The sequence below is a fragment of the Doryrhamphus excisus genome, linkage group LG9, assembly GCF_037039965.1.
Source record: "Doryrhamphus excisus strain RoL-2023G ecotype Guam linkage group LG9, RoL_Dexc_Guam_v1.1, whole genome shotgun sequence".
Taxonomy (NCBI): domain Eukaryota; kingdom Metazoa; phylum Chordata; class Actinopteri; order Syngnathiformes; family Syngnathidae; genus Doryrhamphus; species Doryrhamphus excisus.
The window spans coordinates 17,438,913-17,457,557 of NC_136365.1; the positions used below are offsets into that span (position 1 = coordinate 17,438,913).

The window sequence follows — 18,645 nt, forward strand, 5'->3', positions numbered from 1 at the left end:
AATCAGATCTGATCTGACATCACACACTGTTGGAACCCTCACAGATCCAATGTAAATACGAGCTTCCAAGCAACTGTTATTCAGTTTTGTTGTTGACATTTAACTCTTTCAAGGTCGCATCCAATAAGCGCTATAACATGGGATATTTACAACTTCCCAGCAGCCTTGAATGCAGCATTAGGAGGAACGAACAAGTGGCAAGTGAAGGAGAAATAGTGATAATAGTGAGAGAGACAGTGGCCAAGTGAAGTATTAGTCAGAAGGCTGCAAGGGGACATACAGTACATCTCCATGGCGATTGTTAGTCAGCCACGCACACAAACGGTGAAACCTTTCCTCAATCCAGCATAATCTTGCATAAAACAGCCACAATATTTCGCAAATGTCCCCTTAATAAAGATTGGATGTAAACACACACATTCACAATGTGGCTGTCATTGCTGACACTCCCCAAGTTGGACATTTAGTCAACACACTTGTCTGCAGGCTAAGACGCACACAGACTCACACTCACACATTCCCGCTACTGCGAACAAGCACGCCCACACACACACAATCACAGAATTCCCCTTTCAATAATCAGTTTGCAGCCAGCTTCATCAATACATAGAGATTTTTGTCTGGACTCAAAGATGCTGAATAATATAATATTTACATTATTTATATAATAATATATATACAAAAAATTATATAATAATAAAAAAGACAAAAAACTGACAATAAATGAGAGATATATTTTAAGTATTTATAAGAATAAATAAAAAAAGTAAAAAATAATAATAATCTAATTAATACAAAAAAATTAGCGATTATTTTTTTCACCATAGTAATGCTAAAAATTAAGAACCTGCACTAATTTTGTGTTGTATTGTGCAGCTGAGCACAATATACTTAAACTGAATCAAAAAATTCTAAAAATGCAGTTATGCAATTATACAATCATACCAAAGAAACATGCAAAAAAATATATAATGTATTTTTAATCTAAGAAAATGAAATCACAAAAATAAACACAAAATTACTTAAAAAACTATAATATATAACTTTCATATTGATATAATAAAGATATAATAATCATATTGACGCTAAAATTAAAGAACCTGCACTAATTGTGTGCATCCCACAATGTTGTGTGCTCTCAGCCAAACTACATTATGTCACAAGTCACACAATCATATGTGTTTCTGGCACAGGTAAGTAATATTTACTGAAACGTCACACAAGGCTGTAATACAGTCAAATCCGCAGGGATGGATGCTCCATGTATGTTGAAGAGAATTTACCTCCGCCAGCATTGCGAGAAGATGCACTCAAGGCTGCTGCCGGCTAACTTCCATCTTTACAACAATCCCAGACACAAGTAACACGAGACACAAGAAAGTGACAGAGAGGAGTTACAGTAGATAGGAGGAAGGGACGGGAGGGAGGGAGGGAGGGGTGGCGACACGTAACCAATGGCTATATAACAGCTGCTGCCACCACAAAAAAAGTGTCACTCCCAAAGTCGTTCTTTGTGTGTGTGTGTGTGTGTGTGTGTGTGAGAGAGAGAGCGAGACGGCACGCTAAAAGGAAAAGTCCATCAGGGTGTTTTTCGTCTTTATCAGTCTGACAAAGTTCACAGATATAGAGGCTGAAGTGGAGGCTAGCCGCCATTCCCAGTCACAGGTTGCACCCACGACCCCTTCAGACGGCCATCGTGACCTTTTAAGACACCCGGCATTAATGCATAGGCAAAAAGTCCCTATGAGTAATCGCTGTATGTTTATAACAAATAGACAAATATGGTGTAATGTTTGAGGCGTGTACTCTTTTTGATGTTTGTCGTTATAAAACTGATTCCACCCCTGCCCCAGAAAACACATAATAGAGTCCAGTTTGTTTAATCCTCATGCTAAAAATGTGTCTATTAGCAAAAAAAAGTGACATATAGGGTTGCTATATGATGTTTTTGACGAATTGTATTGTATAATTCTTAAGACTCTATGAAACTCTTCACCCCGCCCCAGTATCCAAATGGTAGAAGCCCATCTGTGAGTTACTATGAAAACTAAAAACACAATTACAACATATACTTCACCCCTGCGACTGCAAAATACAAAGTGGTACAGTCCGATCTGCGTTGTTGAGTTGGGCTTATTTTCTAACATATTTGGCTTCACAATTATGACCAGTCCATGACTGGAACGCTTGGATTTAGTCGGAGGTGGGGACTTTCAACTGGTGGGTCGTGACCAAAAAGTGGGTAATATCTTGGGTGGGTAAAAAAATACGTATTGCGCCAAAGTTTGTTGCATTCGGGGTCAAGAATAAAGGGACTGAATGTCAGCGGCTAACAACATTGGAAAATTTGTGTTATGTCTTTTTTCAGTTAATGATAGCGATTTGAGTTGTTGAGTTGGGCTCATTTTCTAACTTCATAATTATGGGCTTCATAATTATGACCAGTCAATGACATTTACTGCATTGTTATGATCAAAACGCATATTTCTTTTTGCAGAAACTCCTGCAGTCTGAAAATCACCAATATGATGCTCCACTCTGTATATTTTTTCACTTTTGATAGCAGTTCTGTGCTGTGCTGTCATTATAAAGCTATTGACTAATTGGACATATGTTAGTGGAACACCGCTGGGTCGTTAGCGATGACAAATTGTGCTTTTATTGCCGCCCCTATCATGAGAAATATGTCCGAGGAGTCCTCTTCCTCACCCCCCCCCCCACCCCCCTTTCCGACTGACTTTCTCCACCAGCATTCCTGCACTCTCCGTGTTTAACGTTTCACCGCATCCGCGACGCTAACGCCGGCCTAATGAATCTCGTGCCTGGCGTGGCGCTAAAATGGGCTCGTAAGTGTTTGCAGCTGCGATTCTCTCTCTCTCTCTCTCCTTCGCCTTGGCAGTGGCATTGAGTCGGGAGGAAGAGGAGGGAGGGGACACATGTGAGTGCAGCTGGAGGAGGAGGTGGTATGAAGGCATGAAGAGGAGGCAAAAAAAAAAAGACCACAAGTCTCCGTGTTTCCAGCTGCTTTTCTCAGGGGCTCGGTTTCCTCCCCCTTTACCCACCCCTCGTTTTTTTTTTTGCAAGGCCCTTCTGGTCCCAGGTTGCTTGACAAATACACACACACACACGTATACAGTGAGACGCCCACTCCCACCCTCCCCTTGCATGGCTCACTTTGGGCCATCTTTGTTTAGACAGGGCTCAGGAGTTCCAGAAAAGCTCTCTCAGATGTGCTGAAGTAAGGGAAAAACAAAACAAACTGACCCTCACTCACTCACACACACACGCACACACACTCACACACTCAAAACCTACCAACAAGTACTTTGCACTCACACGTGTGACATGCACAATCACATACATGCACAAGTGCTAAAAAACAAACAAAAATATGATACACTTTTTTCATGCAGGTATGCATTCTCTTGTGTGTAACGGTGTGTATGTGTGTATGTGTGTGTGTGTGCATCTGTGTCCCGATCCCCGGATCACAGCAGCGCGGCGGGCCCGGAGCATACCTCGACATGTGTTACCTCTTTGTAATATTGACTTTGTTACAGCTAGACGAGTGGGAGAGTCGGGCCAAGAAAGCGAGGGCCGTGCAGTTAGCGGGCCCCCCGAGTTCGCCTGAAAACAAATACCTGAACGAACTGTGAAAATAGAAAACACACACACCACAATGGAGCGCCGTTAAAAAACAAAATGGATTCAAATAAACAATTAAATTCTCACTCTCCCTGGCTGAACTTTATCTATTCACGCTTGGATTTAGTCGAAGGTGGGGACTTTCAACTGGTGGGTCGTGACCAAAAAGTGGGTCATGTCTTGGGTGGGTAAAAAAATACTTATTGAGACAAAGTTTGTTGCGTTCGGGGGCAAGAGTAAAGGGACTGAATTTCTTCGCTATGAAACTGATTCCACTCCTGCCCCAAAAAACAAATAATAGAGTCCAGTTTGTTTAATCCTCATGCTAAAAATGTGTCTATTAGCAAAAAAAGTGACATATAGGGGTGCTATAATCAGTTTTTGATGAATTGTATTGTATAATTGTTAAGACTCTATGAAACTCTTCACCCCGCCCCAGTATCCAAATGGTAGAAGCCCATCTGTGTGATACCCCTGCTATTAGTTACTATAAAAACTAAAATCACCCCTCCAACTGCAAAATACAAAGTGGTACAGTCCGATTTGCGTTGTTGAGTTGGGCTCATTTTCTAACGTATGTGGCTTCACAATTATGACCAGTCAATGACTGGAACGCTTGGATTTAGTCGGAGGAGGGGACTTTCAACTGGTGGGTCGTGACCAAAAAGTGGGTCATGTCTTGGGTGGGTAAAAAAAATACTTATTGAGACAAAGTTTGTTGCGTTCGGGGGCAAGAGTAAAGGGACTGAATTCAGCGGCTACCAGGAACACTTACATAAGTTATGTTCGGTTTTCAGTTAATCATAGCGATTTAGCAATGTTTAGCTAACATTACATTATATTACACCACATTGTGAACCTCTTATATGCAAGGCTAATAAGGGGCATAAAAAATGTAAAAAGTAAAAAAAAATACCACTTCCACACTGAATGGGAGGGCAACTTTTTGTCACTCTATCATGCCATGGCTGACTTCATGCAGTGTTAAGGCAATGTTATGTAAGCTAATGTCTACTGAAGCCGATGATCCAAAACACTACATTTTTTTTGAGTCACCTACAAAACAGCTATCATTTATTCATCAAACACCGCAACATAGCGAGAAACCGACGTCTGAATTGTGATGCGACGGAGTATGACTCCAATTGATTGTTAAAGTTCCCCCCAGTCTGTGGAAAAAGGACTGGAGTACCCGCTGAAACGAAGCTAGTTTGTGCACACATGTTGTTTTTTATTTGATTGCTTTGCAGAAATAAAAGATTGATTATCATCTCCATTCCTCGTCGTCCCGCGAGTGCGTCTCCCATCTCTCATCCCTCTTCTTCTTTTTATCCCTCCCTCCATCCTTCTCTGTGACTTTTGCTTACGCATTTGAATAATGAAGGCGAGTCATTTGAATATTCCCTCTGTATTTAAACAGGAAAAAAATATGTTTTTTTTTTTACACCATGCACTGATATTAGCCATGCTAATTGGGCTCTTTGGACCTTCCCAATAGAAAGGCTAAATTAATTACTTATGTCGACAAAATGTCAGACACGTCGATCTAATAAGTACATCTGTTTGCAGCCGCCTTGTGGCTTCACTCCTCTTTTGCATGTGTGTGTGTGTGTGTGTGTGTGTGTGTGCGTGTGTGTGTCCATTGGCGTTGCATCTAATGAATAAGACGCTAACACAAAGCTTTGACGTCCTCTAATATTTATGCTGTCTTCTCTGTGCACTAATCAGCCACTACGGCATCGAATCTGCACACAAAGTGACTCAAGTCAGTGTGTGTGTGCGTGTGGTATTTTTTTTGTGCATTTTTATATACTTAAACATGCCACTGTGTATTTATTTGTACGCCGCTTTGTGTTTTTTTAACGCAGTCTTCTTAGCTTTCGGCTGTAACTGCACGTTTGAACCAACGTGAATCCGATAATGATGACTTCTTCTGTTTTGTTCATTAACTTATTAACTTATCAACCATAATATGCATACTGCAAACTACGCTAGTAAACATATTGTCGGGTATTGTCAATATAACGCAATGCAGATGTAAGACGCTTTAAAGTACACTATAAAGTATTCTATTAGTATTTCATGGGTATGCATGTTGCGTGCAGGCAGGCCTCGCCGTTTGAACCTGCGCCACCACCCGAGGCTCGGTCCCCTCGGCCCGTCCTGCGGGCGGCGAGCGACAGCTTGCGCCGCGATGCTCCAGCGATAGGCATCATCGGCAGACTTAATTGGTCCGCCGCTCCTCTGAGTGGCCTCGCTAATTAATTAGAAAGGCAGCTGAGCTGAAATTTTTAATCAGGACATCGGGTTCGACGCCGAGCCGAGGCGAGGCGGGGGCAGGGTTGGGTGTCGGAGGAGACTCATCATCCTGTGTAATCCACCTGACACTGATCTCCTGTGTCGTGCTATCATATGAAGTGTGTCGCGTTTAGCTACTCGGCGTGATGAAAGAGACTTTTATTACTGATGGTTTTAATTGAGGGTCTTCATTAAGGAGTTAAATTTAATATATAAGTCTTCTGCTTGTTGTAAAGATCCTTTGAATTTGATTTGTAGCTAATATTCATTGCAGTTTCTTTAGTTTATTTTTGCTTTCAATGTTTTTGTGTTCGTTTATCTATCATATCGTAACTATCACTATCGTTTGAATGCATCTTAAAATGACAGAAACATGTTTGCAGTCTGTGATATCTAGCAAAGGTGTCTGATCCAAAATCCGGTCTGCAACTCCCACTGAGTCCCGTTCTAGTTTTTTCCCCCACTTCTCTAATCCCGTTACAGCATAATATTATTTTTCTCACTTCATCTCCATCTGTGCTTAGCTAATTAAAAGCAGCCACTCCAACTGTAAAGAAAGTGAAGAAATCACAAACTTCCTAGCAAAACAGGCGCTCAGTTTTGAGTTTCCTAGAGAGAACTTAAGGGTGAGGAGGTGGTGGACTTAAGGGGGACATTGCTGCAACAGGATGACAATTAAGTTAAGCATGTCCCCAATGTCAGAAACTTGTTCTATTTTGGACTACTGTCAAAGCAAAGATTGACTTGGAAACAGATGCTGTGTTCCATCCCATTTTTAGTATAGTAGCCATTTTTGGGCATCAGACATGGGCACCAAAATGCAGTCAAGAAAAAAACTCAATGCTTCATGACATTTTGCTTGATAGCGGATACATTTTTCAACTAATTTGCACTAATAATGTACTTGTCAGTCCTGTAAATGTGTGTACCAAATTCTGCAGTGTTTTAGCAAAACATCCCATAATTAATAATTCATTCATTCATTCATTTTCTAACGCTTATCCTCAGGAGGGTCGCAGGGGTGCTGGAGCCTATCCCAGCTGTCTTCGGGCGAGAGGCGGGGTACACCCTGGACTGGTGGCCAGCCAATCACAGGGCACATATAGACAAACAACCATTCACACTCACATTCATACCTATGGACAATTTGGAGTCGCCAATTAACCTAGCATGTTTTTGGAATGTGGGAGAAAAACGGAGTACCCGGAGAAAACCGGGGAGAACATGCAAACTCCACACAGAGATGGCCGAGGGTGGAATTGAACCCTGGTCTCCTAGCTGTGAGGCCTGCGCGGTAACCACTAGACCGCTGTGCCGCCATAGTTAATAATAATAATAATTATGATTTATTCAAAATTATTTAAATTATTTGTGCAATTTACTGTTTGCGCTGTACATTGTTGTTCATATTTGATGCCATCTATTTATTCACCACATTATTATTATTATTATTATTATTATGTATTATTATATGGGAGCCAGGCAACAACATTTCGTTGACAATTTCACTGCTGTGTTTTTGTGCAATGACAAAAAAGAAAGTCTATCCATCCATCCATCCATCCATCCATCCATCTATCTATTCACCAAAATAATAGCACAGGCACCGCAATAGAGTTGCATGTTTTGCCACATTTTCACCCTTTTGTGTGTGGAGGTTCAGGGATACAAGAGTTAGCTTCCACGGACATCATATGACTCGATTTCTTGGCGCTGACACACTTCTGTCTGTTGATTGGTCAACCAAAACTAAACATATCGGTTTTTCACTCCAAAGCATCTCACAACACCAGTCGTGTTATTGGCCACAACAAACCAACTTGCTTTGTTTCAAAGAAAATAAAAGAAATTGACCCAAGTTTTCCCGGCGTTAATGTAGGAAGCATATTTAGTGTATTAAAGTCATCTCATTTCTCGCTTTAAAAGCGAAATACAGAGTCACTTGGTGTTTTCCACGCCTCTCTCAAAGTCCACATTTAAGTGAAGGGCATGAAAGAAAATGTAATGAAGCATCAGCAGCAGTTTTAGTCCCAGGCCGAGTACTTGCAGACAGCTTTTCTCTACAGCTGCACATATGCTCCCTAGGCAGGAAGATACGCGCCCTGTCGCCGAGCTAATTAGCATGTGTTAGCTGGTGAGTAGCAAAAGAGAGCGATGGAGAGGCGGGCCCTGTGTGTGATGTGTACTGAAGTGGAGTAAAACACCAGGGCAAGGACTGTGCTAATGGCCCATTTCCTCCCAGCGGGGACCCCCCCCCCTCCGTTTCCTACTGCTCTGCACGCGCTGGCATCAGTGCAGCCACGGGGCGCCCAACAGGGCTGCCAACAAGGCGCTGGCGGGAGTAAAGGTACGGCGACACCCAACCTGGCAGGTAGCAGCTGGCGACAGCGACCCTTCGTGCCGGCATGATAGCGGCTTTGTGTTTGCAGATAAGAGTCCCAAGATTGTACAAGAGAGGAATATATGGGAATTTTAAGTTATTTTAATGTAAAAAAAAATAATGTTGCCTTTAATCAGATTCAGAATCAGCTTAGTCGGTTTGAAAAGTATATTTTTCTCAAGTCTTCTGGCCCACCTTTTGAAAAGCCTGATAAACACTACACAGTATAAGAAAATCAATGACAAGAATAATGGGAAAATTAAATATTTGGAACATTGCAAGCTCTGACAACAGAAATATATTTTGGAGAGAAAGTGAAAAAATATATGAAAAAAATTTTCATTTATCTGTTTTTTTTGTAAAATATGTTTAAGTTATTATTGTAGCAAATAAAGTTAAAATATCACAATTATCTTCTTCAGTTTTCTTCACTTTCTCTCTCCCTCTCTCTCTATCTATATATATATTTTTGTTTTTAATATATATATATTTATATATACTTATATATATATATATATATATATACTTTTTTTTTTGTTCTGTGACCATGCCTGCTTAAAGACGTTTTTTTCTGTAAACAACACCGGTTGCAGTTTTGTTGAATTTAGTTATTTTTGTTAATTATTTCATTAATTATTTTTTTAAATAATTATTCATGAATCACACTAAATTTAATATATATTATTATTTATATATTATTTATTATTTCTATTTATTATTATGGATATTATTAGATATACTTAATGACAGTATTTCCATGAGGGTAATTAAGGGCCAAGTTTTCCCCAGCAAAAATTCCCATGACAAGCTTACAGTATATTTTTCAGGGAATTTACCCGGATTTTTTCCACCCCTTTTGCAGCCTGATTTGCAGATGCATTATTTACAGGAGACACCGGCGCCTCGGCAGCCTGTTCGGCACTCGGTTAGCAGCGGTGGCGAGCGTATCTCTGTCAGCGTGAGTAAACAAACAGGGGCGACATGCTTTGACAGAGCAAATGGCATGCCACACACACACACATTTATACACTAGTCCATGCACAAGGGACAGTGGGTAGAAAAAAAAAGAGGCGGGGGTAGGAAGAAGGGGCGGGGGGGTGGTGGACACATCCATATTTATAGGGCCTTTCTAGCGTTTGTCCCCAGGCCAAATTGTGTGACTACACTCAGCTAATGTCAGAGCAGCACTTAAGCAGGCATTTCCAGCGTGTCATAGCCAGCGGGGAATACACGAGATGGATACAAAGACAAAAAAAATAACTTTTGTTTTGTTTGTGTAGACAATCATGTTATCACCCTTGTCTCTAAAAAACATGAAACTGAGATTTGTCCTGTTCTTGCACTCTGGTACAGTCGGAGGCTATAGCTGTCTTGAATGCATGGAATGGCCTAATTGGCTTTGGTCACCTGTTGCTGTGTTTCTCATGAGCCACCATGGACACCCTGTGATACCCCCATTGAGAGGAGGACCGAGCGGGCGAAGGAGCTCCTTTTAGGGTTGTCTGTCATCTTCTCAGTAACGGCTTTGCTTAGCGAGAGAGCCATTATGTTGTCCTCTGAGAGCGAGGCCTGATTATATTTTTCTTTGCTGCCAGTTGTCCCACAGTATTTTCAGCAAAATGGTTTGCTCTTTTGGTTTTACAGTGACTTTATGATGAAGTAAGATTATACAGAACGTGAAATAAAGTATGTTGTAGTGTTTCTAAGACCTAAAAAGACTTTGTGTTCTGTTGTATTGACAGTAATGCAAAATTCCATAGACAACTCTAGCAACCGCCAGTCCGTCTTTTTAGCATGCCTATCAATGACAGAAATAGCAGATCTATTTTGGAAAAGTGTTCCACCTATGTCTTAGAACTATAGGCAGGGTCGGGGGGACAAACTAACACCGCACTTCCTGTCCTTATATGCGAGTTTCCTTGTAATGCACGGTTGTCCAAACCTTTTGAATACTGTTCATTCATTCATTCATTCATTTTCTACCGCTTTTTCCTCACAAGGGTCGCGGGGGTGCTGGAGCCTATCCCAGCTGTCTTCGGGCGAGAGGCGGGGTACACCCTGGACTGGTCGCCAGCCAATCACAGGGCACATATAGACAAACAACCATTCACACTCACATTCATACCTATGGACAATTTGGAGTCGCCAATTAACCTAGTATGTTTTTGGAATGTGGGAGGAAACCGGAGGAGACACAGGGAGAACATGCAAACTCCACACAGAGATGGCCGAGGGTGGGATTGAACTTGGGTCTCCTAGCTGTGAGGTCTGCGCGCTAACCACTCGACTGCCGTGCCGCCTAAAGGATTTGTCATAAATTTTATTTCTTTTTTCTTTTTTAATTGCATTGCCCACCCTCGGCCATCTCTGTGTGGAGTTTGCATGTTTGTGGGTTTTCCGGTTTCCACGTTTCCGGTAACTCCGGTTTCCTCCCACATTCCAAAAACATGCTAGGTTAATTGGCGACTCCAAATTGTCCATAAATTGTGAGTGTGAATGGTTGTTTGTCTATATGTGCCCTGTGATTGGCTGGCCACCAGTCCAGGGTGTACCCCGCCTCTCGCCTGAACACAGCTGGGATAGGCTCCAGCACCCCCGCGACACTTGTGAGTATAAGCGGTCAAAAATAAATGAATGAATGAATAATTGCATTGCAAGAATGTACCATGACCAATAAAGTCCAAGCTGTGGTCCACAAATGGCCCCAGGGGCCGCACTTTAGACACTTCTGCCCTAGTGCCAAGCACTAATAAGCCCGCTAATTCTATTAGGACTTTCTCCAACATATAAAAAAAATAGACTGTGTCTGTGTAAAAAAAAAAAAAAAAAAAAAAAGAAATCCTGGATGAGCTTCAGTGTACAAGAGAGCCAAGTTGCTGCTGAGCTTGTTAGCAAAAGACTCTGATCCCAGGCTTGGAGATGTGTGACTACATCCAGGTCTCTTAAGTGTCTGTCACCCTGATCCAACCCGCCGAGAGAGCGCTTTGTAAGGCTCCACTTCCTCCGCCTGGCCTTCTGTAGCTTGAAGCGAGCGACGTGGAGAAGTTAGTTGAGAGAAGGCTCGTCGTGCATGTAGCTGCAGGTGACAGCCGTGCCTTTTTTTTTTTGTTGTCAAATCCTGATCGAGCCTCGACATGAAAAAAGCCCCAGCTGTCTGTGCCTTCCTTCCTCCCTCTCTTGTCGGCCTCAAAGGCTTAGATAGCAAGCAAACGAGTCCGGTCTTCTGTTGGTGCTGCCTCCGCGCCCCCCCTCCTCTCTTTCACCCCTGCTTCTGGTTTATAGATCTGAGTATGCTCTCAGGAGGAAAATACAAGTCAAGCCATTGTCATTTCAAACAGTGTGATAAGCAGACACCAGGCTGCCCACTGACAACTCTAGGGAACCGGCCTTGGCTTTGACTGTTAGCTCCTCTCTCTTTCTCTCTCTCTCGTTCAAGTTCCTCGCTCTTTCTTCCCGCGCCATAGGAGCCCCGGTAGCCCGTTGTTTGTTACTCGCTGCATCCGTGCCTCCTCTCGCTACTAGTGTAGGAGACAATACAGCCAGGAGTAGTTGTATTGTGTTGTTGGTGTGTGTGCGCCAAGGCAAGGTCAGCACTCTCCACATGACAGTTCCCTGCTTCCCGACAAGGCGGGAAAATCAATACTTTCGGACTTGTGGCGGCTGCCCTCAGTGTAACAACAACACTGTCCGAACCCTGACACATCCCTTGGCGTCCCTCCTCCTGAGAGACTGTCTTCATGTACAGAAATGTATAATCATTTGATCATATCTTCTCAAAGGACTTTAATACTTTAGAGTAGTCAGTGTACAGCTTGTATCGCAGTACATTACTGTAAGTGTTTAGTAAATAGTGAACATCTACAAATTGTGAATATTTAGTAAGAACCACTTTTAATCCTCTTCACCAGAGCCTCATTATCAAGGGAGCTCACCAGTGATGGCAGCACTCGTGCAGCCCCCAGACAGAGTTTCAGTACTGACTTTTAGACAACATTTTTGAGTACTCTAACGAGGTGACACACTTTTTTTTTCCAAATATGTTTCATAGGGCTGCACGGTGGTCGAGTGGTTAGCACGCAGACCTCACAGCTAGGTGACCAGGGTTCAATTCCACCCTCGGCCATCTCTGTGTGTAGTTTGCATGTTCCCCCCGTGCATGCGTGGGTTTTCTCCGGGTACTCCGGTTTCCTCCCACATTCCAAAAACATGCTAGGTTAATCGGCGACTTCAAATTGCCCATAGGTATAAATGTGAGTGTGAATGGTTGTTTGTCTATATGTGCCCTGTGATTGGCTGGCCACCAGTCCAGTGTGTACCCCGCCTCTCGCCCGAAGACAATAGGCTAGGGATGAGAATCTTTCTTACACACCCTTAAATATATTTTTACAACATACTGCATATGTTTCTACTGTTTTTGCACGGTGGGAAAAGTGGTTAGTGCACAGGCCACAGAGCTAGGAGACCCAAGTTCAATTCCACCCTTGGCCATCTCTTTGTGGTGTTTGCATGTTCTCCCCGTGCATGCGTGGGTTTTCTCCGGGTACTCCGGTTTCCTCCCACATTCCAAAAACATGCTAGGTTAATCGGCGACTTCAAATTGCCCATAGGTATGAATGTGAGTGTGAATGGTTGTTTGTCTATATGTGCCCTGTGATTGGCTGGCCACCAGTCCAGGGTGTACCCCGCCTCTTGCCCGAAGACAGCTGGGATAGGCTCCAGCACCCCCCGCGACCCTCGTGAGGAAAAGCGGTCGAAAATGAATGAATGTTTGATATATTCATAGAGAATTCACAAAGTAATGGACATGCTAATTGCTAGCACAAAGCTCAGCCAAGGGCCACTCTTTTCTTAATACGCCACTAAAGCCTAATATGCCTCTGTATGCTTTTTCACTGCCAGCTAGACGCTAGGAGAAAGCATGCGGCGGCATGTCCCACACCGATTGTTAAGAGAGCGTGCACGAGGCCAATTACCGCCGCCGACCTTCAGCAGTCAAACAGACTAAAACTGCTTCCACTACCACGCAGACGAGGGGAGGGGAAGTCGCGATCGACCCAGCGTCCCCGCCGGTCCCTCTGCGGGACACGTTGAGTGCGCGGGAGCGAATCTCCACCGACATTATCTCCCCTTCCCTTTGCTTCAGCCGGCGTCAGGAAAAAGCATCAAATGAAACAGCCACTTTAATGAATTAGATATTGAACTGTTCATTAAAAAAAATCAAAGTCAGCATGTGAGACAAGATGTGAAGTGTAACCCGGGGATGAACGGGTCTTGTTTAGCCGGCTCGTAAACCCCCTGAAGATCTGATGACTTTACCGAATGTTGGCCAGAAATGTTTCATGTTCTCGAATTAGGTGACTCCACTGTATTTTTCCTGGCGGGTTGCACTTTCTCCCCCTTGCAAACAGCTACAGAGAACTTCTTGACTTTACATGGAGGAGCGAGGAGTAACACAATATGTTGCGAGCAGGAAGATATCTGTTTTTGTTGGCCCGCTGTCCACACTCGCACCTAAATCCTGCAGCCGCTCCCAATGCTGCTGACGCGGGGGACTTTGGCCTTAAAAGCCTTCTGAACCGAGTCACCGTCAACGCTCATCGCTCCATTAGACATTTGATGGAGATGTCCTCAGTCATAGATGGCAGCAAGCCTTTTTTTAAGATGTGTAGCAAAGCCTGATTTTTTTAATCTCATATTTGGTGCTCATAAACAAGCTCTATTGACATCCATTACAATTAGAACATCATTACTTTACATAACAGAAGCACCACACCGTCATTGCACATCTGTACACATCTGTACAGTGTCAGCCGCCCGCCTGGCTGCCAGTGATCAAATAACCAAAAAAGCAGCCCAAGCGGAAACAAGTCGTCTGGAGCCCGAGATGGAAAAAGCCCACTTGTCGTCTCCGAGGAAGCACCGGGATCTCACACACACAAGCGCACCTCGGGAGCAAACAAGAGCCTTATTTCACTCGGAGCGCCTGCACTCCTCCGAGGAACCCGTAAATCCGCCGCACCACACCACACTCGGCGGTAATAGCCTGATTTGTACAAAGTGGCAAACAGTGCAAAACAAAGCCGTGGAAAAGGTGGCAGTTTTCGGAGTTTTTGAGTTGAGTAACCCAATACGGCGAGCAGTACAATACAGGATGAGCCTTCCAGGTTTCACCCTCCTGCCTCCTACACTTGCATCCCATAAGCCTCTGGGGTGGGATGGCGCCTTGCCAGTCGCTGTGCTGTTGTTGGCACTGACTATCCTCTGTGGCCTCACTACTTACTTGTGTTAAGGCATAACATGATACAGTACACAACACACACACACACACACACACTGTATGCCGTGCACACGTAATTATGCACAAAATCACTCCTCTCGCCACTCATCCAGAGAGGGAGCTCTGCAGCCTCAAAGGGGTAAAAAAGCCCAACGTATCCTTGACGGCTTCATCTGGTTCCAGTTTGGTGCAGATGCGCCATTTTTTTTTTTTTTTATTGCAGTACTTCTTGTATTTCATGGCAGATTTAGTTGGCGGTTTTGGTGCAACACTCCAGTGGTGGCACATCTCCTTGTAAACTGTGGCGCACCAGTAAGGCACTTTTGCTAGGCCGAGACGTTCCAGCACATAAACAGCTCACCTTTCAGTGTGGCTGTGTGTTTGTGTGTAGCGACCTCGAGTAGGAACCTCGACAAGAGTGGAGAAGCAGACCAGATTATTGGCCTCTTTATTGCTGATGAAACGTAATATGAAAACCATTCATTCATTCATTTTCTACCGCTTATCCTCACAAAGGTCGCGGGGGGTGCTGGAGCCTATCCCAGCTGACTGGTGGCCAGCCAATCACAGGGCACATATAGACAAAAAACCATTCACACACACATTCATACCTATGGACAATTTGGAGTTGCTAAATAACCTAGCATGTTTTTGGAATGTGGGAGGAAACTGGAGTTCCCGGAAATATGCAAACCGGAAAACCCACGAACATGCAAATGCCACACAGAGATGGCCGAGGGTGGGCAATGCAATTAAATGAGCAAAAATAAAATAAAAATGATGACAAATCCTTAGGTTTTTCAGTATTCAAAAGGTTTGGAGAACCGTGCATTACAAGGAAACTCGCATATAAGGACAGGAAGTGCAGTGTTGGTTTGTCCCCCCGACCCCGCCTATAGTTCTAACACATAGGTATGCCTTGTGGAACACCGTTTCAAAAATAGATCTGCTATTTCTGTCATTGATAGGCATGCTAAAAAGATGGACTGGCGGTTGCTAGAGTTGTCTATGGAATTTTGCATTACCGTCAATACTGTAATATAACAGAACACAAAGTATTTTGAAAGTATATGAACACAAAGGTCTGCGCGCTAACCACACGACCGCATATAAAAACCAAGCAAGCAACTGAAAAATCGTTTTTTTTGTCAGCGACATGTACAAATCATACTATGTGCAACCTCATATGTAAATAACTTAGTTGTCTATGGAATTTTGCATTACCGTCAATACTGTAATACAACAGAACACAAAGTATTTTGAAAGTATACGAACACAAAGATCTGAGCGCTAACCACACGGCCGCATATAAAAACCAAGCAAGCAACTGAAAAATCGTTTTTTTGTCAGCGACATGTACATGTACATGTACAAATCATGCTATGTGCAACCTCATATGTAAATAACTTAGTTGTCTATGGAATTTTGCATTACCGTCAATACTGTAATACAACAGAACACAAAGTATTTTGAAAGTATACGAACACAAAGATCTGAGCGCTAACCACACGACCGCATATAAAAACCAAGCAAGCAACTGAAAAATCGTTTTTTTGTCAGCGACATGTACATGTACATGTACAAATCATGCTATGTGCAACCTCATATGTAAATAACTTAGTTGTCTATGGAATTTTGCATTACCGTCAATACTGTAATACAACAGAACACAAAGTATTTTGAAAGTATACGAACACAAAGATCTGAGCGCTAACCACACGACCGCATATAAAAACCAAGCAAGCAACTGAAAAATCGTTTTTTTTTGTCAGCGACATGTACATGTACAAATCATGCTATGTGCAACCTCATATGTAAATAACTTAACTGTACGTATTGATTCGACTACTACTGCCATTTAACTAGCTTATGGTCGTCAGCCATGTTTTGTTCTTTATGTTGAACTAGACCTTGTCGGCTGTAATAATGTATCCGATTTTATATAACGCTTTTCAATTCATCCCAAGTGCTTCATAATGAAGTGAAACCATTATTAATTCACTCCTTAGTCACACTGGTGATGGCGGCTACATCCGTAGCAACAGCCGCCCTGGGGTAGTCGGATGGAAACATAGCTGCCAATTCCACGGAACATTCATTCACATTCATACACCAGTGTGGGCAGCCCTGAAGTGTCCTGCCCAGGGACAAAAACTACAGGGACTGGGTGTAGGAAGCGAGCATCGAACCATCAACCTTTCTGTTTTTTTGACAAGTCACACTACATACCAAAAATGCAATTTTAATACAAAAAAGCCGGCAAGAAATAACTCTTATTTTATTGTTTTCTTATTGTGGCGTTCATTCATTCATTAGTTGTTTATTTTTCCTGCGATAGTAAACGAACTAGCATTGGTCACGGAATGCTGTGCATTCAGAGGAGGATGTTTGACGGTGAAAATGAGTACTCAACATGTGTTTTCACTGTGTTGGTACTACAGTTTCCCTCCTGGTGTCATGTCATGGCGTCTTGGACTTAATACAATAACTGATTGCTTTTAATCACAGCCAAATGTGCCTTTTTCTCCCTTTCTTGGTAACACTGAATCACTTCCACATAGCTGAAAGTCAGAGGATATTGATTTAACAACGCTCATTAGCAAAGTCACTCTGAGAGTCAACTCCAGTGATTTAATGCCCAGTGTGTGTGTGTGTGTGTGTGTTTTCCTCCATGTTTCTTATCATTTCCCATGTATAGCCTCATTGATTCAGATTCTCCCCGAGAAACATGGAGAGGATTATGCCGTTCTCAGTGCAGATATTAGGCCATTCATTTCACAGGCTTTACATGTGAAAATATTGACGCTTCCCAGACATCTCCGACTCTATCCTCACTGTTCCTGCTGCCGCCTTGCAGAAATAAATCAGTTGAGCTATGCAGCATTGATACACCATCCATTTATTAGTCGGACGAGCTGGCAAATAAGCACGAGGTCTTGGATTTGGCTTCAATTATTAAAGTGCTCCATTGATTTATATGGGAACTTTATCATTATTTTTGCAGGTGCAGCAGAAACCTTAGTGTCAAACACTACTTACGATGTGCGATTCCAAATTTCAGGCAAAATTCCCAATTTTTTTTAAGGATATTCATTAATTTTCTACCGCTTATTCTCACAAGAGTCGCGTGGGGTGCTGGAGCCTATCCCAGCTGTCTTGGGGCGAGAGGCGGGGTACACCCTGGACTGGTGGCCAGCCAATCACAGGGCACATATAGACAAATAACCATTTGTCTATAACAAACATGCAAACTCCACACAGAGATGGCCGAGGGTGGAATCGAACTCGCGTCTCTTGGCTGTGAGGCCTGCGCGCTAACCACTTGCAGCCTTTTTAAAGATATTCATTAATTCATTTTCTCCCGCTTATCCTCACGAGGGTCGCAGGGGTGCTGGAGCCTATCCCAGCTGTCTTCAGGCGAAAGGCGGGGTACTTCCTGGAATGGTCGCCAGCCAATCACAGGGCACACATATAGACAAACAACCATTCACACTCACATTCATACCTATGGACAATTTGGAGTCGCCAATTAACCTAGCATGTTTTTGGAATGTGGGAGGAAACCGGAGTACCCGAAGAAAACCCACGCATGCACGGGGAGAACATGCAAACTCCACACAGAGATGGCCGAGGGTGGAATCGAACCCTGTGCTCCTAGCTGTGAGGCCTGTGCGCTAACCACTTTACACCGCGCAGCCTTTTTAAGGATATATAACTGATTATTTCAAATTACAGTATTTCCGAGCAGAAGCAGAATTAGCAACAAATTTTCTGCTGTATTTTTATTTTTATTTTATTTTTATAACATATTAGCATTAGTCATGTGCCAAATCAAACCCAACCTGAGATATTTTGGAAAAAACAAAGCAGATCACTATACAGTCGATATATATTCAACTCAGTGATATACTGCCCCCTATTGGCTTGGAGTGCAACATGAGGACGCAAATTATACCTATTGTGTCTTAAATGAATAATTTGTAAAGAGGAGACAGCAGCTTTGCAATAAGACGGACACGTTCCCGCATAGCAGACATGGGATAGG

At 43.0% G+C, this 18,645-nt stretch overlaps 1 protein-coding gene and 1 long non-coding RNA gene across 5 annotated transcripts in view; one reads left to right on the plus strand and one right to left on the minus strand.

Moving 5' to 3' along the window:
- LOC144899824 (uncharacterized) overlaps positions 1 to 3,881 on the plus strand; it is a 57,949-nt gene extending 54,068 nt beyond the window's left edge. The window contains exon 3 of the long non-coding RNA XR_013628136.1: positions 3,561 to 3,881. This is a non-coding gene — a long non-coding RNA (uncharacterized LOC144899824). The remainder of the gene's footprint in view (positions 1 to 3,560) is intronic.
- bnc2 (basonuclin zinc finger protein 2) overlaps positions 1 to 18,645 on the minus strand; it is a 179,614-nt gene that overhangs the window by 55,253 nt on the left and 105,716 nt on the right. The window lies entirely within an intron of this gene.